Raw genomic sequence first — 27542 nt, 5'->3', positions numbered from 1 at the left:
TAAAGTTAGGTAGTTGAAATAAAGAAATTGGGCATTTTGTGAGGTTTTATGTAGTGTAAGAGTTCGAATACAGATGACATTAACTAACTAGCCTGAACATTAAACATACTGTAATGAAACAGCAGGGAGCAGGTTCCCAACCCTCGACCTTGGAGCCCGAGGTCTTGCGACTCTACGTCTTACAGGAACGAGCTCACCGGACAAGCACACGCACTGTCGTGGATGCAAGGTCCGATCCCTTCTGACACCAATATAATGATGTAGGGAGCAGGTCTCGAACCCTCGACCTTCCAGCCCGAGGTCCAGGGCGCTATCGACTGTCGTGCGGCAGGGTCGACTTCCGTGCTTATAAACCCTGGGTCGTTACAATACTAAGGTTAACTGCTATGGTAGCTAGCAGGCTAAACACGAAACCCAACACTTACCTACCAATCCATGAGAACTGTGGCCATTTCAGCGTCACTCTTCCACCTTTCAAAATTAATTCCAGTGTTTCTGGATTGTTCCTTTTTATTTTGGGGTCACCCACGACCTGCGGATTCCTACTTTAATAACCGAATCTAAAGTATTTATTCTGGCGCATGGAGAAAATGCTAGAGCCATTGTGGAGTACAACTGGTTCTATTTCATGGTTCAGATACTTTTCTATCCTTAGCGAGAAGACAGATAGTCTGGGGTTAAATGTCTTGGCAAGGCAATCATTAGTCAAGCTCAGAGTGAAAGACCCCAAAGACGTTGCTTACAGCTCAATGAGGAAATACTGTTAAAACGTGATTTTCATAGCGGCAGGAGCATCATGGGAAATATCCAAAATCACCTGAACATTTTCAATTATATACTATTATAGTTAAATATATTTTACAATCAGATATAAGATCTACAGATGAACTATGTTGGTTATGGTCACTAGGTCCTCTGTACTGAAGCTCTTTTCCCTACCAGCTTATTTGCAATGCCCACTGGGAATTTCATCTACTTGTACTTAATTATCACCTTTTTTTTCATTGATAAGGAGTAGATTTTCTTAAATCCCACTTACTATAAGGCTTCTATGAGGATAATGAAAAAACAAGGGATCAAAGGTTGAATTAATTAGGTGAGGCATACTTATGTATTTAATTCAATTTATTCATCTACGTTGAATAGGTATCAAGCTACTGCAGACAGACAGACAAAGACAAGTTGTCAGTGTTTTAATTAAGTACATTATTACTATGTATGAATGAACAAGTCAATGTTATTGCATGCATAGTCTAGATTTTTTTTTTTTAAATACATAAACAATAACTGAATTTAATTTTCATTATGGTAGGCTACTAACAATTACCTCTGGCACAAAGGTCTTATCTTGACAACTCACTTGAAATCTTGTTGCCACCTAGTGGATAGTTGTATGTGAGAGAGCGAAAGAGAGAGAGCGAGAGAGAGAGAGAGAGAAAGTGAGAGAGAGAGACTTCAATAATATTATCAAACCACTGACTTCACACTCCTGGCAATACAGACTTGTGTCTATGGACTGGTAACTGGGAGTCACAGGTGTCGATAGAATCAGTTCATTGATTAAGATGCAGATTTAAGGCTTAAAGTTCTTCAACTGACCTCATGGACCTCCTGCTCCCCGGGTACACCTCTGTATCCTTTAAACCAGCTCATTGTTGTCAATGGTAAATCTCGATTCAATCTGCCAATTCTGCTTAATTGAGGGGGATTTCATGGTATTGAATGGAAAATGCAATGTCCGGATGGTGAGATGTGATCTCATTAAGAAGATATAAATATTTGATCAGCTAATGCATTCTGGGTGTAGCCTTTTCCAGGGTTATGGGCTGATACATTTGGCATGAGGACACTAAACCTTGATCTGGAAGGATAAACCTCAGGTTATTACCTGCCTGATTGCTGGTTCCAGACACTATTGAGGGAACAAAAACCCTAAAAACACTATTACTGAAACTATTGTATAGAAAATGTTTTAAAAAACCCACCCAAAAAGTTTTAAATGAACAATACTCATAATTTTGTTGGTAGTTTGGAAACAAGACTACCTTCATAACATTTGAATTGTTATTTCTTTCATCTAATAGGGTAGCCTAATATCACAGTCTTGACAATATAGTTACACTACTGTTATAATAACTTCAGTGAACTTTAAAGTTATTGTACCAGATTTCCTCAGACAAGTCCTAAGTATGTGGGAGGTGCCCCCCCCAGCCCCTCTTCTGCCAGCTCACGCCACTGTAGGATAAGGTAGAATGATTTATGCGCTAATGGCATGGCACTGCTTTCCTAATCAATGGGAATCGTACTAGTTTACAATACTTTCCGCGTATTGCTGAATTGGAGTGTTTTACAGATCGCCTAGTTATTTTGTATTAGAGCCCAGCTGAAAGAATTGCTCTATTACATCTCGACCGCGTAGACTACCCAGAAGGGTCTGTTCCGCTTGGATGCTCGGTGCAGTGAGTGCCTCACCGAGGACAGCTCGTGTGCCTGCTCTGCTCGGGTTAGAGGAAGGAAAATGATGCATCACAGTAAGTATATTTAGATAATAGTCGCGGGGAGCTCCTGTTAAACTGTGCACTCTTTACCTACATTGCAGATAACGAAAGCGACATTCATAGAGTAGGCTACTATTTTAATGTATTCGGTCGGGGATAGCCTACAATGCCTTGCACTCTCGAGTGAGGGAGGAATATTCATAGTGCATACTCAGCCGCCGACAGCGTCGCCACGATTCAACAGTGAATGTATGTGTACAGAATTTTGTTAGGAGTATCGAAATACGGATTATTTAAATGAAATGCAAATTGCAGGGATAATTACGCATACGGTAAGAATATTGTTATTATTATTATTAGGCTATTATTACTATTATCATTATAATGCTAGACTATTATAGCTTGTTATCTGTGTCCCAATCGAATATACTCTTTATTGTCAAAATAGTTCATTTATTTGCTTTAGCCTTGTTTGTAATTGCATTTCATTCACGTGGAATTGTTCAATCCGTGTTGGAAACTGTAGTAGCCATAGCCCGTATAGGCGTATAGCCAACACAGCAGGTGAAAAGGCACCTCTGTAACTTTCCCGTGAAAACTCATAACCCATATCCTACTTGTGTAATCCCATATTTACATCAATAAGCAGGGTCCCCCATTCATTTTGCGCGCGCGTAACCCACTTGGAGTTGTAATGATCTGGGGCCTCATTTATCAGAGGTGCGTGCGCACCAGTTTTCCCACAACGGTTGGTATTTATCCATTTTGAACTTGACGGGAAAGTGTGCGTATGTCCACGCAAATCTCAGACCATGCTTACCACAACTTCTATTGGTTGAGCAACTGTATTGCAAGCAATATGTTGGGGAAAATGAAGGTGTTTGAGGCAAGGCAATTATAATAATGGTAGGCTAATAACATATTAAAACATAGGCAGAATGATAAAACAGATACATTTACATTTGCCATTGGTAAGGAGATCACATAGCAGCATGAAGCCTAATATATATTTATCTTATTGTACTATATTGGCCTAAAGCATAATCATATTGCAGGATATCTCTCCTTTTCTGTCATGACTGGGTTATTCCCGCTACACAACGAATATTAGGGTACCATTTATCCATCGCTCCTTCAATAGCCCACCATGCTCGAAAGTAAATAGACCATTAGCCTATTTAAAAATATTTTACAGTATGGGTAGGCTACAGTTTTGCTATGTGATAGGAGCACGTGATCACAGCCTATTTAATCTCAGAGCCTATCCCAAGGCAGGAAACATAATCATGTATTGATAAACAAAATTATTGAATGACAATTTGTCTTTTGAGTAAAAGTTTGGGCTGTAGACAGTATTTACTTTAAAATAGACAATCAATCTTGCAGAATGCACCCCCAGTGTTTGGCACTGGCTATAGGCCTCATGCATTTTTTGTTTAAAAATGTCACTGCAAAATATGAAAACATTCTGACCACACCTCTACAGAAATGTGATCAAATTTGCCGTTGCCCTTTCTTTTAGAAGCTGTCTTGATCCAGTTCCAACGTCTCCAAATCATACAGCAAATGAGGGTATTTTTGTTACCATTAAAGGTGAATGGAGAGCATTTTTGTTACCATTAAAGGTGAATGGAGGGCATTTACCAGGCAGTGTTGTAGCACTCGTTCACAAGCACAGAAATATAGTATGATATGTTGCATGTGACAGTTTGATAAATCATACTAATTTATTGCGCACGCAAATCCTAGAATCTCCAAGTACGCCAGAATTTAGTGAGACATTTATGCGTGTTTGATAAATGAGGCCACTGATTTGCCAGGAGTGTTGGATTTAGTTTGGGAGCTGTTATGCTGGAAGTATGTATTCTATGAGTCAGTAGCTGTGTGCCACCATGCCGATCAGTGCGTGCAGATGTTTGGTAGCCTAATCCCTTGCGCTGACTCCCTATCATAATCCCCCCTGGATTTGCTGATTATGTAGTTGACCAGCAATTGCGGTCATAGTATCCTATGTCTAGCCAACTAGATTAAGCAAACAGAAATATTCCACAATGGCTTCTCTTCTACATTATCTCAATTTTGTACAGGCTATACAAGTACACGTTTAGCAAGTAGGCATAGGTTCAGTCAGGAAACTTCAAAACATATCAATAAAGTCAAGATCAATATCCTAAATTACATCCTTCCTAAGTTTTCTTCGGCCGACATTGAAAAATAATTTCCTAGCGATCAACACAGGACTAATCCAAGCATCTGTCCATCAGCCTCATGGTACTCTGCTGCTGTTGCCCAGTGCCCTTATCTGATTTAAATGGGTGGCTAACAGATGTGTCCACTCACACTCGCTGTTGCCAGATGCACAACTAAACCTGCTCTTTTAATATGCATAATAGATATTTGAGCATCTGTCTGTTTTTTTAGTCCGCTCTTATATTAAATAATTACTGGTTGACCAAATGTGTTATTTACAGTGTATATTTGTATCTGCGTTCTCCACGGCTGCCTAGAGTCCTCTGTGAGTTCACTTGTGTTACTGGTTAGGTGTGCTCTGAATGTGGAATGTATGATAAGGTGTGATATCTGCTTTGCTGTGGGAGATGAAAAGCGTCCTTTAGATGAGTGATATAGATACGGCTGCGCTGTAAATTTGGTTTGTCTGGTAGCTATGAATGGATCCTCTGTCCCTTTGCACTTCACATGGACATTATCGAGAGCATTCCCACTGGGCACGGACTTAATTTCAGCGTCTAGTTTTGGTCGAGTTGACAACTAACCTAAATTCTACGCGAAATCAGTAAAACATGTCACCATGTCATTGGGTTTGGTTGAAAAGTTGGGTGAATAAAGTCAGAAATTCCCCGACATTGATGACTTTTTGCAAGTCCAATCAGTTTTCCATGTTGATTCAACATCATCACATCAAATGTGTTTTTTTGTTGAAATGACATGGAAAGAACATTTAATCAAACCGTTAGTGGGTTTCCTCAAAACATGAATTCCACGATAGCAAGAACAAATTGTCCAGGCAGTCCTGTGTTGGAAATCCTCACCACTTCCTCCCCCGCTCCTAGTTCCTGCGTTCTTGATGAAAGTAATCCCGAGGCTGAGATGCACCGTGCAGCTCAATGGACACGGCAGGTACCCTGCAGAGACAAACCAAGTTTGGAATGACTTGGCTACCTGGCATAACTATATGATCTGCCATGGACACATAGTTGGTTGGTTTAAACATTGCGTGTTAATTGTTGCCACACATTTCCCTGACATGCATGTGTGGTAGTTTCTTGGTGGACTGGAGAGTGCCCTGGCAGATGCAGCTTTGCAGGAAGTAGAAAAACAGGCCTGTAATGGTTAGCGTGCAGCAGAGCAACAGCCTGTCAGATGTGATGTAGTGCAGAAGTGACATTAAATAGATTATGGGATAGTAACATTTAGAGACATTTCATAAAAATTTCATTGGATGGTTCCTGCTGGTATTGAGAAAATGTGTCATAGGGGATATTTTTATTTAATGTATACAATTCTTCCCTCCGTCCAGGACAGGAAACACTTTTGAAAGAAAAGGAAATCTTTGTTTTCCATAGTAACCTTTGGGAAACATGTACATTTTGCAATGCTTCTGGAAAAGATAAGTGTCCCCAGCAAGCGACTAAAGTGAGTGTCCATTACGGTACTGTAACTTTATTTCAGCATTGGAGAGGAGAGCCTGTCCAACTCTCTCAGTTCAAAAGAGAGGCATTGCGCTTGTTTCACATGCAAGGAACACTTCAGCATTTTCTTCACATTTTCAACAAATTTTTATCTCTTATTGGAGCACTATTCAGTCGGGCAGCGGTGAAGTTCAGCCAAATATGTCCGTCCTTCTTAACCAGTAACCGTGCAGCCTTGTCAGAAATCTCCTCCCCACTCACTTAGCTGTATCAATACGGTTGAGAGACACTGTATCAGTCAAAATGTTGAAATAAAATAGATCTTTTGACTTTTTTCCTAAATTCATGCTTGATAACGTGCTGGAATTATAATCTGGTTCTTTATGGGCGTTATCATCACACCGTGAAAGAAACGTTTCTCAATTTCAAGTCATTCCCCTATATTGCCCTTCCCAGTAGTGACAGGAAATGTTATCATTTTGCATACATTCAATTGCATAGATAGGCCTTTAGCGTCTATTAGAGTCCAAAACATGTACGCCGACGCACAGCAGTGTTCTATAATGTTTTTTTCTCGTACTTTTTTACTTTTGGAATTCTCCGCATTGGCTCAATCAATTTCCCCATGGATTGATGTCTCAAAGCCTCGTAGCTATGTCACAATGGCACCCTGGACTATCATGTCTCTGCTTTGAGTTTTTGATCTATGGTTGCCTGTGTATTCATTTTCTTGCTCTTTTTTTTTTACCCCTTGTTACTATTGTACACCGCTACTTTGATTATGATATTGACTGCATTTACAGAGCCAGAAATGCCTCCAGCACTTATTTTCATGAGTGCTCAGCCAATGCCATAGTCCAGAAAGCCACTCATCTCTGCACAGTCCCTACTGTGTGAGTACAATCTCAGTTGAAAAGCGCTGTGATTCCACGGGACTCCAGACCAAACCGGGAAGGTTTGGCGGCACTATTAGGCAGGCCCCTAATTGTTGACTATGAAGTCTAAGTATTTTCTATGGAGCGTCACGACTGTGAGGGAATTACTTCTATGACAAATAACTGTGCAGTCCAAGGGTCTTGCCTCTGAGGTTGTTGCCACACTGGCGCTTTAAAGAACAACAGGGCAAAGAGCAGCAAATAAAGACAAATGCTCTGTGTCAGTTCTTTAGCCACACTTTTCTGCTGCTCTCTGCTGGTTTTAAAAAAAGTAAACAGTGCTGTGTGATTCTTCATAACATCATTATGGATGAGAAGGAGGCTGCAGGCCCCTGATACTACTTTGCCAGTGCACAGACAGCGGTTTACACACCTCCTGTGTCATATCTGGGTGTTCTCTAGTTCTCTGCCCGCCGAGGAGCCAAATTGTTTGTTCATTGGGATCATTGGGTGTAGTGTCAGTCATTGTTTTGAAGCAGGCATTGTTTTTGCCAAGCTGAGTTGTCAGTGGTGTAGGCAGCAATCTTGCCATATGTATGCAAATGGGAATAGCGGAGAGACATGTACCATATACAAATACTTTAGAACATTTCTACGTTTGAATACCCATATCAATCACCCCGGCACAACAGTATATACTCTATGTTTTGTTTGAGAAGGGTTTTAACTGAGTGAGACATTTGACACAGACAACCCATCAGGTCCATTCTCCAGTAATAGCGCCAGGTCCAATGGTTAATTTATAGTGTTTTTAAACCGAACTGTGTGGGACTGAGGGACCAAAGGGTTTCAACAGAGGGTTTCTTTTTCCAGAGAAAGAGGACTTCCCTGACTGTCCATCCCTGTCAGCTCCAACCCTTTGACCTTCTTCTACACAAATTGGTTGTTTGTATAGCAGCATGTTTTATTCCATGTGTTCTATAAAAAAAACATGAACTATGACAGCAGCACAAAACCCAGCAGTGGTGTTTTTGTGGAGCAGCACTTTTATATGAAAGCATTTCGAAAGTCAAGTAACGTGGTGGTAAATCTATCACCGTTGCTAAAAGAATACATTGAGCATTGAGCATCTTGTTCCAGCAGACAATTCAAGCAGACAGATAGCATGCATCTAAAACAAGTTATGAAGTAGACCTTTCCTGCAGTCAAATTACCTAGTGGCCTCATGGATGGAATGTTATTCATATTTTTATGTCATTTCATAATTCATCAACATTATTATTCTTTTTTTAACTGCCGGAAATCCAGTGTTTCTATGTCAACGGTTTTGTTATATTTCAGTCTTCTGTGATGTACTGTATACAGTTGAAGTCGGAAGTTTAAATACATTTAGGTTGTAGTCTTTAAAACTCATTTTTCAACCACTCCACAAATTTCTTGTTATCAAACTATAGTTTTGGCAAGTCGGTTAGGACATCTACTTTGTGCATGACACAAGTAACATTTCCAACAATTGTTTACAGACAGATTACTTCCATTATAACTCACTGTATCACAATTCCAGTGGGTCAGAAGTTGATTGTGCCTTTAAACAGCTTGGAAAATTCCAGAAAATGATGTCATGGGTTTATAAGCTTCTGATAGGCTAATTGACATACTTTGAGTCAATTGGAGGGATACCTGTGGATGTATTTCAAGGCTTACCTTCAAATTCAGTGCCTCTTTGTTTGACATCATGGGAAAATCAAATGAAATCAGCCAAAACCTTTCCAAATGTCTGAAGGTACCATATTCATCTGTACAAAAATTAGTACGCAAGTATAAATACCATGGAACCACTCAGCCGTCATACCGCTCAGAAAGGAGACGCTTTCTGTCTCCTTGAGATGAACGTACTTTGGTGCGAAAAGTGCAAATCAATTCCAGAACAACAGCAAAGGACCTTGTGAAGATGCTGGAAGATACAAAAGTATCTATATCCACAGTAAAACGAGTGCCATATCGACATAACCTGAAAGACCGCTCGGCAAGGAAGAAGCCACTGCTCCAAAACCGCCACAAAAAAGCCAGACTACAGTTTGCAACTGCACATGAGGACAAAGATCGCACTTTTTGGAGAAATGTCCTCTGGTCTGTTGAAACAAAAATAGAACTGTTTGGCCATAAGGACCATTGTTATGTTTGGAGGAAAAAGTGGGAGGCTTGCAAGCCGAAAAACACCATCCCAACCGTGAAGCACGAGGGTGGCAGCGTCATGTTGTGGGGGTGCTTTGATGCAGGAGGGACTGTTGCACTTCACAAAATAAATGGCATCATGAGGCAGGACAATTATGTGGATATATTGAAGCAACATCTCAAGACATCAGTCAGGAAGTTCAAGCTTTGTCGCAAATGGGTCTTCCAAATGGACAATGACTCCAAGCATACTTCCAAAGTTGTGGCAAAATGGCTTAAGGACAACAAAGTCAAGGTACTGAAGTGGCCATCACAAAATCCTGACCTCTAGCCTATAGAACATTTGTGGGCAGAACTGAAAAAGTGTGTGCGAGCAAGGAGGCCTACAACCTGACTCAGTTACACCAGCTCTGTCAGGAGGATTGGGCCAAAATTCACCCAACTTATTGTGGGTAGCTTGTGAAAGGCTTATCCATTTGACCCAAGTTTAACAATTTAAAGGCAATTCTACCAAATACTAATTGAGTGTATGCAAACGTCTGACCCACTGGGAATGTGAAAGAAGTAAAATCTGAAATAAATAATTCTCTCTACTATTATTCTGACATTTCACATTCTTAAAGTAAAGTGGTGGTCCTAACTGACACAAGACGTGGAATTTTTTACTAGGATAAAATGTGAGGAATTGTGAAAAACTGAGTTTGAATGTATTTGGCTAAGGTATATGTAAACTTCTGACATATATATACTGTATATATATATATATATATATATACACTGTAATATTGGGATGCAAACTCAAAATTTAATACATTTTAACTTTATATCTCTTGTTTTAAAGCCTATAACCATGTGTGAGGTGCATTTTAGTTGACTTTGGTTTATTAATTTGACCATCTAGAAAAAAACGAGCACACATAAAACTTGAAAAGTCATACATGCACATGAGTAAAATCGTCGAGAATAACACACAATAAAGTCTGGGACTTATTTCCATTGTGGTCCTAGGCAATATCCATGACGGCTCGGCAATATACAACACGGATGAACACAGTATGACAGCGACATAATAAAACATAAACAGTGGGGATGTTGTGTTCAGGGGTGATGAGCTGTGTTGCTTTTAGGCCAGAACAAATTAGAAGAACATCTATATACTAAACACTTTTTATGGATATCTTTAAGAAATGGCTTTCTTCTTGCCACTCTTCCATAAAGGCCAGATTTGTGCAATATACGACTGATTGTTGTCCTATGGACAGAGTCTCCCACCTCAGCTGTAGATCTCTGCAGTTCATCCAGAGTGATCATGGGCCTCTTGGCTGCATCTCTGATCATTCTTCTCCTTTGTATGAGCTGAAAGTTTAGAGGGACGGCCAGGTCTTGTTGTAGATTTGCAGTGGTCTGATACTCCTTCCATTTCAATATTATCGCTTGCACAGTGCTCCTTGGGATGTTTAAAGCTTGGGAAATCTTTTTGTATCCAAATCCGGCTTTAAACTTCTTCACAACAGTATCTCGGACCTGCCTGGTGTGTTCCTTGTTCTTCATGATGCTCTCTGCGCTTTTAACGGACCTCTGAGACTATCACAGGGCAGGTGCATTTATATGGAGACTTGATTACACACAGGTGGATTGTATTTATCATCATTAGTCATTTAGGTCAACATTGGATCATTCAGAGATCCTCACTGAGGGGCTGAATAATTTTGCACGCCCAATTTTTCGGTTTTTGATTTGTTAAAAAAGTTTGAAATATCCAATACATGTCGTTCCACTTCATGATTGTGTCCCACTTGTTGTTGATTCTTCACAAAAAAATACAGTTTTATATCTTTATGTTTGAAGCCTGAAATGTGGCAAAAGGTTGCAAAGTTCAAGGGGGCCGAATACTTTTGCAAGGCACTGTATACCTCACATACGACCCATTAGAAGACTAAGCAATTAGCCCATTAAATGGTTTCCTGACTCCAGAAAGATGATTTAGAAATATGCAAGATACTATAGTTAAGTCACAGTAATAGAAAGGTCAAGAAAGGAATAAGAATTGTCTATATCAAAAGCAAATATTTAATTGACATGGTAAAATGAATGATTCACACACAAGGCATAAGCTTACGTTACCAAGCATTATTAACAAGCATTACAAGGCATTATTCTAGGCATGATCAGAGGGAGAGAGGGAGAGAAGTCATCGCCTAAAAGGGCATGGCCCCAAGAGTCCACGAGGAGGAGAGAGAGAGAGTAGGTATCTCACTAGCACAGGTCTCACCAGAAAAAGAAGCTAAGACCCTTTTATAACCATTTTGCCATGTTAGATTTAATATCTGAGTTGTTTTGCAGGTAGTATTACTGAAAAGTAATAACCTCCAATCAGATATCAGACCTACAGGATGTAAAGGAAATGTAACATCTGCATCTGCTGTGTGACAGAATGGGGGGCTGAGCAACACAGAGAAGGCTGCATTTCCGAGAAGGCAAAAAAACCTTTTGCATACAGTTGATAACAGTCACTTCGGGGGCTGGCCCGCCCTACAATAGCTCATCGTTTTACTCAAGTACTATATTCCAGCTAGCAACACTTCAATGGCCCAATGACCCAACAATTAAAACCAGCCTACCTCCTAATGCATCTGCCTGCACTGTCCTGTTTTTTTTTTCTTCATAAAAGGTGAAAAAGCCAAAAACGGCAATTTGTGTTAAAAGGCTTTTTATTTGCTGAGAGGCATTTGGTCAGCTCTAAGAGATCAGTCTACAGCTGGAGGTGTTGTGGTCTCACAGACCGTAGATTGGATTTCAATACAACAAATCTCCTATTCTTACAGGATGGTAAATCATGTCTGCCACCTTTTACCTCTTGCCTTTAGGGGATGGAAAAAGGAGAATTCTGTCCAGACCTTTCCATAAAGGTATTGTGTGAATTGAGGTATTGGCAGACTTTGAAGTTGGAAATACAGTGAGTATGTAATGTAATGACATAGTTATTAAGGTTAGTTAAACATCCAATATATCTACATTTGTACGGAGATAAAGTGAGATAGTGAATTGGTTTTGCTCTTGTACAGTAGGTACATTATAACATCTTCTACATCCAGGCAGCTCCATCTCCTGCAGTATTTCTTGCTTGGTCATTCAGTTAACACCCTAGCTGTATTCCACTCATATTGCCTCAATCCTGTGCTTTAGCTACGGTATGTTGAAAAAATATGTTAGAGCTAGATGTGGGCTTTTGGCTTAGCGGCACAACAATCCTTGGGGTATGATACAAACTGTGTTGTTCCTGCATCACTTCCTTACTCAAACATGGTGTGATACGGTCCCTCCTTGGGAACAGATTCGATTGAAGGCCTAATAAGAGTAACACCAGCTTGTGTAAATATCTGAGCATTGGAACTATTGCATTATTAACTATTCTTTATGTGGGGGCTTCTAACAACTTCCAAGCTATCACAGCAAGGGGGCAGGTTTGTGTTTTTTCTTCAGAATGCACTTAAATTGAAGATGAGGGGAATATTTGGATCTTTTAACACTTTGTTATCGTTGTACCACTGGGGACAATTCTCTGATTTTGCAATTATCTTTGAGAGGAAAATGGTACCACCCCCCCATAGGGTGGGCCTGTGATTTGTGAGCCTTCTTTCCCCCACCATTTATTGGAATACTAATATGCTTAATAAAAACAACATGCCCCAGAAGGCATTGTTATTTTCTTTTCACATAGTTGAGATGAAAGAAATGTTGGATGAATTGGGATCACTAGATGACTCAACAGAATGTCACAATGTTCTGGCACCGTTTTATGGTTTCTGGTGGATTGAATTGAATTTGTTTTGATAGAATACAATCTTATAGAACAAGTTCGACCAGAAACTAATACAAGGCCATTTGAATATCCTGATTCACAGTCGGCATTCTGTAGACTTTAGACAATTCATTATGAAGAACGCAACGGTATTGTCATGCCTTGGTCATTGTATTTTGTGTTTTTGTTCATTATTTGGTCAGGCCAGGGTGTTCACTGGGCTTCCTCTCAGTACTGGGCTTCCTCTCAGTACTGGGCTTCCACTCAGTTCCGGGCTGCCACTCAGTTCCGGGCTGCCCCTCAGTTCCGGGCTGCCCCTCAGTTCCGGGCTGCCCCTCAGTCCCGGGCTGCCCCTCAGTTCCGGGCTGCCCCTCAGTTCCGGGCTGCCCCTCAGTTCCGAGCTGCCCCTCAGTCCCGAGCTGCCCCTCAGTCCCGAGCTGCCCCTCAGTCCCGAGCTGCCCCTCAGTCCCGAGCTGCCCCTCAGTCCCGAGCTGCCTCAGTCCCGAGCTGCCCCTCAGTCCCGAGCTGCCCCTCAGTCCCGAGCTGTCCCTCAGTCCCGAGATGCCCCTCAGTCACAAGCTGCTCCTCAGTTCTGTGGGGTTCTGGGTGAGGACTATTAGGCCATGGTCGGCGGCGAGGGTGGATTATCCCAGGACGCGAAGGGGAGGAACTAGGACATTAATGGGGTGGGGTCCACGTCCCGAGCCGGAACCGCCACCATGGACAGACGCCCACCCGGACCCTCCCTATGGTTTTGAGTTGCGTCCGGGAGTCCGCACCTTAGGGGGGGGGGGGTTCTGTCACACCTTGGTCTTAGTATTTTGTGTTTTCTTTAATTATTTGGTCAGGCCAGTGTGTGACATGGGTTTATGTTGTTGTATTTCGTATTGGGATTTTTGTATTGTTGGGATTGCGGCTGAGTAGGGGTGTTGTATGGGCTTGGCTCCCTGAGGCGGTTCTCAATCAGAGTCAGGTGATTCTCGTTGTCTCTGATTGGGAACCGTATTTAGGTAGCCTGGTTTCGCTTTGTATTTCGTGGGTGATTGTTCCTGTCTCTGTTTAGTTTCACCAGATAGGCTGTAATAGGTTTTCGTTCTGTTTGTTGTTTTTGTATATGTATAGTTATTTCATGTATCGCAATCTCTTCATTAAAGACATGAGTAACCACTACGCTGCATTTCGGTCCGACTCTCTTTCCACAAACGAAGAACGCCGTTACAGGTATCAATTCATATGAATATGAATACTGCTAGTATTCATCCTATGAATAGTATGTTGTCTCCAAAGTCTGTGTTATTTATGGAGTAATTGTGAAGCATACAGTCTGCTGATGGCTGACTTTGTTTAATTATGAATATTCAGAACAATACATTACATACATTTCTTGGAAGGTTTGACACTGCACAGCAGAAGCACTCTTCGTGTACTGCTCTCATTTATACAGATAGTAAAATGTCCCCTGTTGTTCTTATAAATGTAAATGTTTTTGCTAATGTTTTCAAGGGACTGTTAAAGCTTATGAAAGCTACATGCAAATAGCAAAATAATGACCTCCAAGAGCTGCGATTAAGCAATAAGGGAGTCCTTCCTCTTTCTGGTGCATTTTAAACATGGGGACTTACCTGTGTGACGGGCAGAACAGGCTAAGAATTATATGAAAATGTTTATTCAGTGTTAAAATGCTACCCAGGAGCACACTGGTGGACACACTATCCATGCTAGAAAAGCAGGAAAATATGACTCACGAGGTGAAATAATTGACAGCTAGCTATATTCAAGGGAAGTAGGCCAGCAGAATGGCTTAGTTCATGTGTATATAATCCACTATAGAGTACTGTGTATGCATCGAGCAGAGTTATCTAGTCTGCCTTACAAGTGTACAAAGCAGCACGCCATGAAGTATCTGCTGTCCAATATACATCAATCACAGCAGATTATGAAAAGTCTCTTCCCTGCTTGCCATGTTAAAAAGGTCAGCAATTTAATGTGATAGTTCGAGATTTTGGCAATGAAGCCAGAGTCATATGAACTTGTGGATACCATTTTAAGCTAGTTAGCATTTGGCCTGTGAAAATACCTCTAACTTCCTTCATACTGGACACGGACACATAAAATGGTATCCACAGGTTCATCTGTCTCTGGGGAAGTAGATTCAAATAGCCAAAATCCCTAACGATCGCTTTTAACCATCTTGAAGAATCCAAATAGTCTGTTTCATACAGTCATTTTTTCAATGGAAATGTCCATATACTGTCCTGTATGGCAGGTGAGTTATGATGTACTGTACCAGTAAGCCTTGGATGTTATTCAATTTCCTCTGAATGCAACTATTCTTTTTCCTTATATTCGTTATTTATCCATGCGAATCATGTTGAGATGAATATCTATTTTATAAGGGAGCGCTGGCACAATTGTCATTGTGTGAAATACTCTTTCTTTTCGCTGTATTTCCTACATGGAAATTCAAGCATCCATGTCAAGGATGGTTTGGGGTGTTGATGTTGATGCTGTGTTCTCGACTTCACAGAAAGGGTAATGCTGTGTTCTTTGACCCCATTATATGGAGTTGAATTACTGCGCACGACTCCAGTTGTTCAGCCTTTATTGGGTTTTATAATGAGGAAACACATTCTATAGTAATCCAGCTGGTGCGCGACACCACCGTGAGTAGGGGATTGAGAGACATGATGATGTAAGTAATGAAGCCTGTAATATCACCCTGGATGGTCTACGAGCCTTAACTGTCCACTGCCAACATCTAGTCACCACCCACTGTGTTTCAGCTGGTCCTTTTTATCAGGGAACAGATGATGATGGTACCATTATGTTAGTGATATGAGGCACTGATGTTGTAGCCTAGTTTCAGAGATGTTAGTGCTTGAGCCAATCTCTCGGACCATGGCTGCCATGCCATATGTCTGGCATAGCATGGCACTGCAACGATAGTTCAGGGGAGTTGGCTACTAAATCACATGCATACGAATGGGAATTGGTTTGGTTGATTTTTAGAAGTGATTAATACAGGCTTCTTGAATCATATCTTATCTCTTTAAACAGTACAGCAATTGTATCATCAACAGCACTCTTGGACATCTTGATAGCAGTTGTATCGTAGTGTCTCTGTTTATTGTGCTCCGAGCTGGCAGAGGCTGCACCGCTTTAGGATTATTCTATTTGACACTCATGAAACGCTTGCTGCATGAAACACTAGCTTATAAGGCGAAGAATGGGATTTGGGTGCTGTGTTTTAGCTCTAAACTGTCTGCTCCTTTGTTCTGATGTTCATTATGGTGGTTATACAACAAGTCAAACCAAGGCAACACACTGGTTCCAGACAGAGTATTATGAGATTCTCACAGACATGAAGTGTTTCACTGTCGCCATAGCTTACCTTAGCTTGGTTACATCCCAATGCAAAGAACCATGAGAAGGAGAATGTAGGTATATGTATTTTCGGAGGTTGATAGCCATACATCGTGAGCCATGTAGTAGTTTCTTTACATTTTTACAAGTAGGCCTGGAATAACTGTAACTATGGGCTTAGCTATAGTTTTAACTATGCTTTGTGGAAAAAAAGAAGAAGAAAGTGACTACTTTGAGCCCTCCTGAGGGGTGCCGCAGTCTAAGGCACTGCATCACAGTAGTAGAGTCATCACTACAGACTACAGTTCGATCCCAGGGTCAATTACGCAGTGCACAATTGTCTGGGTTAGGAGAGGGTTTGTCCTATCGTGTTCTAGCGACTCCTTGTGGTGGGCCCGAGCGCATGCACGCTGACTCGTGACCCCAGTTGCACAGCGTTTCCTCCAACGCATTGGTTCGGCTGGCTTCCGGGTTCAGCGAGCAGTGTGGCTTGGCAGGGTCGCGTTTCAGAGGACGAATGGCTCTCTCCCGAGTCCGTATGGGAGTTGCAGCGATGGGACAAGCCTCGTAATGACCAATTTGATTTGACGAAAAAGGGGTATAAAAAAACAAAGGGACAACTTTTCAAAACTATTTGAATACAGATCTCAGAACTAACTACTTTGTTAACTATTTGAATACAGATCTGAGAAGTAACTACTTTGTTATCTATTTGAAAACAGATCTGAGAAAGCAACTGCTTTTTACAAATATTTTTATATTTGAAACACAAATGTTCCACTGTTTCAACCAGCAAAATAAAGTTCTGAACTGCTTCGAATCTCCCAATAAGTAATGGTTTATATTGTTCCTTTCTGTTCCTTTTTAAACCTCTGAAAACTACATGTTTTTACATTGAGCTCGACAATAAATTACTTCACCAATCACTGCAGACAGAGCAGCTCGCTATGAACTTGTCTGTCCAATGTAGTGGAGTGTGTAGGGCGCAAGACAGAACTGGAATTTTAAGGGTGGAGAGAGAACAAGAGAGGGTGAAGGAGGAGGCTTTTTTTATTTTATCTTTATTTAACTTGGGTATTTGATCCAGCAACCTTTTGGTTACTGGCTTAACACTCTAACCACTAAGCTACCTACCGCTTGCAGCGCTGGGAATCTTGTGATGATATGCATTATATGAATTAAGCCCACAGAATTATACCTAAAGAGGAGCGGCTTCTATCTGTACTTAATTATTTTACCAGGTAACTTGACTGAGAACGCATTCTCATTTACAGCAACGACCTGGGGAAAAGTTACAGGGGAGAGGAGGGGGGATGAATGAGCTAATTGGAATTCTATCAAGGAACTTTGAATGTCTTTTAACTTCGGAGAGTTGGCTTAACGTTGGACTAGAGCTAGCTAGCTAGCAAGCTAACAAGCTTGTGTGTGCAGAGCGGCACAATAATTTAAATAAAACCACTTTTTACCTTTTTTTTGTTAACTCAATGTGAAACGTGATAACTATTGTATCCTTAACTTGCAGTCAAAAAAGGTTCATCCATAGTCTTCTCAAATAAAAGATTTCTCTTCCTAATTTCTGAATCATGCTTGTAACGTCAGTAGGCTCCAGTAGCTTCGGAGGGGGAGGGGCAGATCGCCTACATGCACACACACACTGGCAAAGATTTTCAGTTGTCAGGCAGACACTGGAAAATGTTTTTTAGACAGAGTGAGTGCTTTTTATAGGACCTGTGTTGCATTGTTTTGCTCTGAATGGAAAATAACGTTATTAACCGATTCCCATGCTTTTAAAATAACGTTTATGTTCCTGAACCGTATAGATCACTTTCATAATCTGACTTCGATATTATGGGGTATTGTGTGTTGGCCAAATGCAGGATAAAAATCAAGAGGTGGGAATACTTTCAGCACATAACATATAAAGAGAGAAAAGAACTTCCTATTGGGTGTGACAACTGATCGTGTGTACTATTCAGGCTATAATTATGCAATACTCTGGTACTACACCTTCTGCAGGCATTTTTAAAACATTCCAAATGACAACAAATATGTTACGATAGATTTTGGTCCAAGGCATCTTTAAGATTAGAATGTCTATTTCAGACTCTGTAACATCCATAACGGAGGGTGTATCATCCATAGCGGTCATTTTTCGCTGTCTAAAGTAAGAATTGAAATGACTTTTTCATATTATTATCGTTGTTGTGTTCAGCCAAGTATTTTCTTCAAAATGGCTATCCATGGTAACTCACAGACATTCTCCACAAAAAGCTTGTCCATTTCATGTAACATCCATTATTAGCTTGATTTCTCCATCATGCCAATATTTAGTCAGCTTTTTTGTGTATACATAAGGTCGCAAAGGGAGGGTATATTACTGAAAACATTCTAAGTTTAACAGTAAACTACCAGAAGTTTGGTAACTTTAAAGGATTTTATATAATTTGTCACGATGTCTAGTGGTGCTTTTGGCTACGTCAGATTATCACAGGTGTCTGTAATTATCTCGGGCCCTCTGTGTGGCTTTGTCACATGTAAAACATATCAAAACTAAAATACATTGATTTTAAAATAACAACATATATGACAAAGCTGAAAAACGTTATCCTAAATATAAACCACCAACCATCTGTGTGAAGTATGAGGGTTTCAGCATGAAATATTCTTTATATATTTTTTTACAGACTTGTATTTATTTTATGCCAATGTCTTTGTTGTTGTTTTGGCACCAAACTGGTCAATAGTTGGAAGAGTTAATTGATGTTTTTTTCATGAATCCAGTTATTTTCTCTTGAACCATATGGTCTATCCACTAGAAACGCATGGACAATATGGACACACATCTAAAAATACTAAAATACTATATATGAATAATTTTTTCAAAAAGTTATTCAAGTATAAGTTACTACATTTATCGCCATTGATTACCTGTTAATTACCAAAATGACTAAAGATTCTGGTAACTTTCGTAAATTACCTGTACACTCCCGCCAAGCGGTACTATAGAAACACACATCAAAAGCGTCATTTCTATTTTGTTTGTCCATTCTGTGAGACATTAAAAAGTTGTGCTTTTGCGTGCCATTACGCTGGAATCAACCTCGTTTCTTAATATGCAGCTATTGTATTTACTTCCTTTACAACAGTTTTTAACTTTTCTGTTCCCATTCATGGATGTGCTTTACCCTGGAAGTGACTGTTGTAATACTGTCATGGAGTGAACTGGCTGTGGGTGCTCCTTGGACCTTTCTATTACACCAATAGTCTCTGTGGCAGGACGATGAGAGAGACACATTTCAAAGTAAATAAATGTCCGGTAGACCATGTCTGTCAAAACCTTTATCACAGTTGAAGTTCACATGGTTTCTGATTAATTAGGACACCTGTAGTCATTACTGAAGCATTACGAATGCTCAGTAAAATACAATATCTGATAATTATACAATAGCTTATGTAATAACTCATTCTGTCATTCTCTTAACTCTATTGAGGCATAGTGTATTGCAAATGGGTAAATGTTGAGCCTACCTTTGTCTCATAAGTATGTGTTATTATAGGCATATGCTATGATGTATGTATCCTGGTAAGTATACTGTAGGTATACATCATTCAGGAAAGCTAATCAATGGTTAGTAATCTGACCTCCATTGCTCACCACGCACCATTTGGTACAATATCATGACTCCATGTCTCCATTTTACCAAGTCACACTAAAAATGAAAGACATTGGACATCGCAAAGCTTCTCACAGAACAGCCTTCAGGCTACAAAGCTATACTGAAGAAAAATATCAATACAACATGCAACAATTTCAAAGATTTTACTCAGTTACAGTTCACATGAGGAAATCAGTCAATTGAAATAAATAAATTAGGCCCTAATCTATGGATGTCACATGCCTGGGAATACATACGTATAGGCATCTGTTGGTCACAGATACCTATAAAAAGGTAGGGGCGTGGATCAGAAAACCAGTCATTATCTGGTGTGACCACCATTTGCCTCATGCAGCGCAACACATCTCCTTTTCATAGAGTTGATCAGGCTGTTGATTGTGGCATCTGGAATCTTGTTCCACTCCTCTTCAATGGCTGTGTGAAGTTGCTGGATATTGGCGGAAACAGGAACACTGTCGTACACGTCGATCCAGAGCATTCCAAACATGCTCAATGGGTGACATGTCTGGTGAGTATGCAGGCCATGGAAGAACTGGGACATTTTAAGCTTTCAGGAACTCTGTACAGATCCTTGCGACATGGGGCTGTGTATTATCGTGCTGGAAAAATGAAGTGATGGTGTAGGATGAATGGCACGACAATGGGACTCAGGTTCGCTCCATGGTATATCTGTGTTTTCCAATTGCCATCAATAAAATGCAATTGTGTTTATTGTCCGTAGTTTTTGCCTGCCCATACCATAACCCCACCGCCACCATGGAGCACTTTGTTCACAACGTTGACATCAGCAAACCGTTCGCCCACACAACGCCATACACGTGGTCTGCGGTTGTGAGGCCAGTTTGAAGTACTGCCAAATTCTCTAAAATTAGGTTGGAGGCTTGCCAACTGCACGCACGCTCAAAACTTGAGACATCTGTGGCATTGTGTTGTGTGACAAAACTGCACATTTTAGAGTGGCCTTTTGTTGTGCCCAGCACAGGGTGCACCTGTGTAATGAACATGCTGTTTAATCAGCTTCTTGATATGCCACAGCTGTCAGGTGGATGGATTCTTGGGAAAGGAGAAATGCTCAGTAACAGGGGTGTAAACACATTTCTAGGATCTTTCAGGGACCAACACTTTACCTGTTGCTTTAATATAGTTTTTTCAGCATATTTAAATGTTGCAATTATCTTTTGATCCTTTTTGCGTAAATTAAACACTTCTGCCATAATGCCAAAAATGTAAGTACTTTGAAACATGCTTTGTGTGTCATTCCTTTGTAATTTACGGTGGTACAACATACAGTCAGTCTTCAGTACATTTTAATGAGGACGAATTGGAAACCGAAACTGTCTTGCAATTATAGCAATTCATTTTTTTATATATATATTTTTTACAGATGTGTTATGTAAACAAATTATATTTACAGAAATAGCTATACATAGACAAGACATGCAAGGTTATGCATGTCATTGAGGTGGTCCAGATGAATCGTTGGTCTTGCAGCTCTTCCAGCTAAAGGAAATACATCTTGTCAAGAAGCAGGAAACACAGCTTCCATCTCAAGGGGAGGGATTCATTAGAAGACACTGATTGAAATAAATAAATATAAGATATTAAATGTGACCCACTCAGACAAATCCAGGCTTCATTCAGTCCTTATTTTTTTAGAAAGTGAAGAAAATACAATATTCTGGTCCCATATTGATTTCCTGCCCCTCGTGTTTTGAAACATGTGATTATTGCATTACTCAAGCATGTCTTTGAAATGTAGTGTTACAGTTCAGTGAGCAAGAGCTGAAGGAGACGTTCAGTGCTGCTTCTGCCTCTGTTTCGATGGTGGAATGCTAACAAGAGCCTGGTTGTGCCATAATGGGATGGTGTGGGTTATTATATACTTCTACTCTATGAATAAACATGTATTTACCCGAGGGACATATGGTTATTGCAGCTTGTTTTTTATGGAAGCTTTGCAAATGGTACATTGCAAATGACTTAACTTGTCACATTGCTGTAATACCTTTCTATCCAGTGTACACAGTGTTTCCAGAGGCAGCCTCTGACATTTACCTCAGACTTATTCTGTATTCTTCTCTCAGACTCTATGGCAAGCTGCGTAAATCTTACTGCCTACCCCCACTGTGTTTCATTTACATATTTACTTCCTCTCCCTGCTACTCAAAACCAAATACCTCTCCCATTTGGCACTTTTGAATGTGTTTGTCAAAACAGTCAATTAAACAAATTCCCCAATTTAATCAATTCAAGGAAAACCGCAATGCGGGTTCATTCAGATTGTTTGTGTTGTATTTCAAGGAAAGGTATGGTTTTGTGTAAATATGCATTGACAAGGTCCGTAAGAGGAACCGCTCCAGTAAAGTGTAAATATTCTAAGATAACCCTCAGAGGAATTAAAAAAACCTCAAACATCAGCACATAAGGTAGTTAGTTTGCTGTTATTCCTTACAAGTCTGTGCAAACATTTTAGACCCCTGTTTTAAGCTCGTTGTTTTCATATTTACTTTGAATAATCACTCGTTTCGAGATGCATACAGAATATATACAGTATATATACTGTAACGGCGTTCTTCGTTTGTAGAATGAGAGTCGGACCGAAATGCAGCGTAGTGGTTACTCATGTCTTTAATGAAGAAAGCGATACATGAAAAAACTAATACAAAATACGAAAACAACAAACGGAACGTGAAACCTAATTACAGCCTATCTGGTGAAACTACACAGAGACAGGAACAATCACCCACGAAATACAAAGCGAAACCAGGCTACCTAAATACGGTTCCCAATCAGAGACAACGAGAATCACCTGACTCTGATTGAGAACCGCCTCAGGCAGCCAAGCCCATACAACACCCCTACTCAGCCGCAATCCCAATAATACAAAAACCCCAATACGAAATACAACAACATAAACCCATGTCACACCCTGGCCTGACCAAATAATTAAAGAAATCACAAAATACTAAGACCAAGGCATGACATATACAGTACCAGTCGAAAGTTTGGACTAGTGGTGGAAAAAGTACCCAATTGTCATACTTGAGTAAAAGTAAAGAGAATTTAATAGAAAATGACTCAAGTAAAAGTGAAAGTCACCCTGTAATTTCCAACTTGAGTAAAAGTCTAATAGTATTTTAAATACACTTAAGTATCAAAAGGAAATGTAATTGCTAAAATATACTTAATTATCAAAAGTAAAACTATGAATAATTTCAAATTCCTTATATTAAGCAAACCAAACGGCACCATTTTCTTATTATTTTAAGTTACGGATAGCCCGGGGCAGGCACCAACATTCAGACATCATCTACAAACGAAGTATGTGTTTAGTGAGTCCGCCAGATCAGAGGCAGTAGGGATGGCCAGGAATGTTCTCTTGATAAGTGTGTGAATTAGACACTTTTCCTGTCCTGCTAAGCATTCAAAATGTAACGAGTACTTTGGGTGTCAGGGAAAATGTATGGAGTAGAAAGTACATCATTTTCTTTTGGAATGTAGTGAAGTAAAAGTAAAAAATGTCAAAAATATAAATAGTAAAGTAAAGTACAGATGCCCAAATAAACAACTTAAGTTGTACTTTCAAGTATTTTTACTTAAGTACTTTACACCACTGGTTTGGACATAGCTACTCTGTCATGTATACTCCCTCTTCGGCTTCTGATTATCCTGCACACCTGTCATCATCGTCTCGTGCCTCATGACACTCACCTGGACTCCATCACCTCCTTGATTATCTTCCCTATATCTGTCACTCCCCTTGGTTCTTTCCTCAGGTGTTGTTTTCATGTCGGTGTGTTATTTGTGTTTCATTTATTTATTAAAACACTCACTCCCTAAACTTGCTTCCCGACTCTCAGTGCACTCGTTACATACTCATTCAAGAGTTTTTCAAAACTATGAAATACACATATGGAATCATGTACTAACCAAAGTATGATGTGTTAAATGAATCAAAATATATTTTATATTTGAGATTCTTCAAAGTAGCCACCCTTTGCCTTGATGACAGCTTTGCACACTATTGGCATGCTCTCAACAGCTTCCCACATATGCTGAGCACTTGATAGCCCTTGTCATTGTCCTGTTGTTTAGGTGTGCCTTGAATTCTAAACAAATCACTGAGTGTCACCAGCAAAGCACCCCCACACCATCACAACTCCTCCTTCATGCTTCATGTTGAGAACTACACATGCAGAGATAATCTGTTCACCTACTCCGCATCTCACAAAGACACGGCGGTTGGAACCAAAAATCGCACATTTGGACTCATCAGTCCAAAGTACAGATTTCCACTGGTCTAATGTCCATTGTTCATGTTTCCAGGCCCAAGCAAGTCTCTTCTTCTTGTTTGTGTTCTTTACTAGTGGTTTGCAGCAATTTGACCATGAAGGCCTGATTCATGGAGTCTCCTCTGAACAGTTGATGATGAGATGTGTCTGTTACTTGAACTGTGAAGCATTTATTTGGGCTGCAATTTCTGAGGCTGGTAACTCTAATGAACTTATTCTCTGCAGCAGAGTTAACTCTGGGGCTTCCTTTCATGTGGCGGTCCTCATGAGAGCCAGTTTCATCATAGCGCTTGATGGTTTTTGTGACTGCACTTGAAGAAACTTTCAAAGTTCTTGACATTTTCTGAATGGCTTAAAGTAATGATGGATTGTCGTTTCTCTTTGCTTTTTGTGAGATGTTCTTGACATAATATGGACTTGGTTACTACATGATTTCATATGTGTTATTTCATAGTTTTGATGTCTTCACTATCATTCTACCATTTAGAAAGTAATAAAAATAAAGAAAAACCCTTGAATGAGTAGGTGTGTCCAAACTTTTCACTGGTACAGTACTGTGTGTACAAAACATTATGAACACCTGCTCTTTCCATGACATAGACAGAGCAGGTGAATCCAGGTGAATGATCCCTTACTGTTGTCAATGGTTAAATCCACTTCTATCAGTGTCGATAAACGGGAGGAGACAGATTAAAGAATGGTTTTTAAGCCTTGAGACAATTGAGACATGGATTGTGTTTGTGTGCCATTCAGAAGGTAAATGGGTAAGATAACAGTTTCTCATGCGTATCAAGAATGGTCCACCACCCAAAGGTCATCCAGGCAACTTGACACAACTGTGAGAAGCATTGGAGTCAACATGGGCCAGCATCCCAGTGGAACGCTTTCGACACCTTGTAGAGTCCATGCCCCGATGAATTGAGGCTGTTCTGAGGGCAAAACGGGGTGGGGGGTACAACTCAAAACTCAATATTAGGAAGGGGAATTTGATGTTTAGTATGCTCTGTGTATATCACCAGAGGATACTGAGGGGAGAACGTCTCATAATAATGTCCGTAATGGAGCAGATGGAATGGCATGGAAACCATGTGTTTGATGCATTTGTTATCATTCCACTCCAGTCATTAGAATGAACCCGTTCTCCCGAATTAATGGACAACCAACCTCCTGTCGTGTATATATATTATTTAGTCCTCTCAAAAAATGTGTTGTTTTTGGGTGTTGGTGTTGAGCAGGCGAGATGAAAGGGAAATTTGTAATTCAAATTTCAACAATGCAGCAATTGATTGTGTCAGCCCCTGAATAAATCAGTAATTGGATCATATTTTGTCTTTCAACAGCAGAAGAATGACTATATGTAATACATATTCAAAGACTGACTATAACAAAAACCCTGCATCAAAATTACCATGTAATGTCTAAAAGTTCACCATTAACTACTTTTCTACCAAAATAGAGAGCATTACTGTATATTGTCTATAGGGCAACAGGGTACATTAAGCTAATGTTTTAAAAGTACTGCCATGGGACACTGCGTTTCTGGATGGCATTGATTTTATTTGTCTCCCCCTGCAGATCCCTCCCCCCCATCTTCCCTTCTGCTCTTTACATCGAAGGCCCACTGGAGCACACAGAGAATTACTATCCCACTGACACAATGCAGGCTTTTGAGGTTTGGGTACTGATTTCATGCCGATACCCCTGGTATTTCTGCTGGGGAATAAAAACACATCTGACGTTGACACTGTAGTGGGATCGCTGGAGTTTTTCACACCCTATCTCTTGCTATCTCTTACAACATTTATGAACATAACAGTGAATGGGTATTATTCTGTGTAGGTACGCCACTATGTTGAAGAGGGAGCTTCTAAAATAGGCTAAAAACAGGATTCTCTGGAGCCGTATTTGTCGCAGATATGGAAAGGCATGTAATCGTCACTGTGCCAAAACTGAAAATCAGTGCTATTTTTTTTTGTTTTCCCTCTCTAACTTTTTAGTTAACAGATTAGGCTCCAGCTTGACTTTGGTAGGCAGAAAAAGGGAGTAATGTATGTTTTTTTATTATTTATTATAGTACTTCTGAACCAGCCCATCGGTTCTGAACCAGCCCACCAAAGCTGTGCATTCTGAGTTACATGTAATAGGGATTTGGTGAAAGAGAATATTGAGTCATTTGTATAACTAATTTATTTCATTCATTCATTGGTGTATACATTAAGGCAATCTCTTTGCACATTGCTCTTTCAAGGCTTAATTTCTTAAAAATCCATAATTTACTAGATCTAAATATACAGTGCCTTCAGAAAGTATTCATACCCCTTGACTTTTTTCATATTGTGTTGTGTTACAGACTTATACTGAGATTTTGTTGTCACCGGCCTTCACACAATACCCCATAATATAAAAGTGGAATTATGTTTATTTTTTATTTTATTTTTTACAATTAATAAAAAACAAAAAGCTCAAATATCTCGGGTCAATGTAAATTGTCCAGTGGCGATTTTTATAAATTATTCAGCAGTCTAACGGCTTGGGGGTAGAAGCTGTTGAGTTGTCATAGGCCTGGATGAGTTACAGTTTTGACTTAAAGCTGCTCAGTTGTCAGAGAGGAAGGAAACCGGTCAGGGATTTCACAATGAGATCAATGGTGACTTTAAAACAGTTACAGAGTTTAATGGCTGTGATGGGAGAAAACTGAAGATGGACCAACAACATCGTAGTTACTCCACCATACTAACCTAATTGACAGATTGAAAGAAGGAAGGCTGTACATAATATGTTATGTTTGGGGCAAATCCAATACAACACATTATATATTTTCAAGCATAGTGGTGGCATCATCATGGTATGGGTATGCTTGTAATGGTTAAGGACTGGGGAGTTAAGGATTAAAAAAGAAAGGGAATGGAGCTAGGCACAGGCAAAATCTGGAAAACCTGGTTCAGTCTGCTTTCCACCAGACACTAGGTAATTAATACAGCAGGACAATAACCGAAAACAAGAGGCCAAATCTAGTACATTGGAGTAGCTTACCAAGAAGACAGTGAATGTTCCCGAGTGAACGAGTTACAGTTTTGACTTAAATCTACTTGAACATCTATGTCAATACTTGAAAATGGTTGTCAAGCAATGATCAAAAACCAATTTGACAGAGCTTGAAGAATATTGAAAAGAATAATGAGTAAATGTTGTACAATCCAGGTGTGGAAA

At 40.0% G+C, this 27542-nt stretch overlaps 1 protein-coding gene across 4 annotated transcripts in view; it reads left to right on the top strand.

Annotated features, from left to right (window-relative positions):
• Positions 1 to 1511: 1511 nt before the first annotated feature.
• LOC118400066 (contactin-4-like) overlaps positions 1512 to 27542 on the top strand; it is a 172691-nt gene continuing 146660 nt past the window's right edge. For 2 of the 4 annotated variants that reach the window (XM_035796463.2, XM_035796460.2), the window contains exon 1: positions 2229 to 2531. The gene's annotated coding sequence lies outside the window, so the exon portion shown is untranslated. Of the gene's footprint in view, positions 1665 to 2228; positions 2532 to 2673; positions 2831 to 27542 lie in introns of those variants that run through there. The other 2 variants (XM_035796461.2, XM_035796462.2) reach the window with 2 other exon arrangements.

This window comes from Oncorhynchus keta, chromosome 21 (assembly GCF_023373465.1).
Source record: "Oncorhynchus keta strain PuntledgeMale-10-30-2019 chromosome 21, Oket_V2, whole genome shotgun sequence".
Taxonomy (NCBI): Eukaryota; Metazoa; Chordata; class Actinopteri; order Salmoniformes; family Salmonidae; genus Oncorhynchus; species Oncorhynchus keta.
Note: the sequence above shows the minus strand (reverse complement) of the source record. Positions and strands in the feature narration are given on the sequence as shown.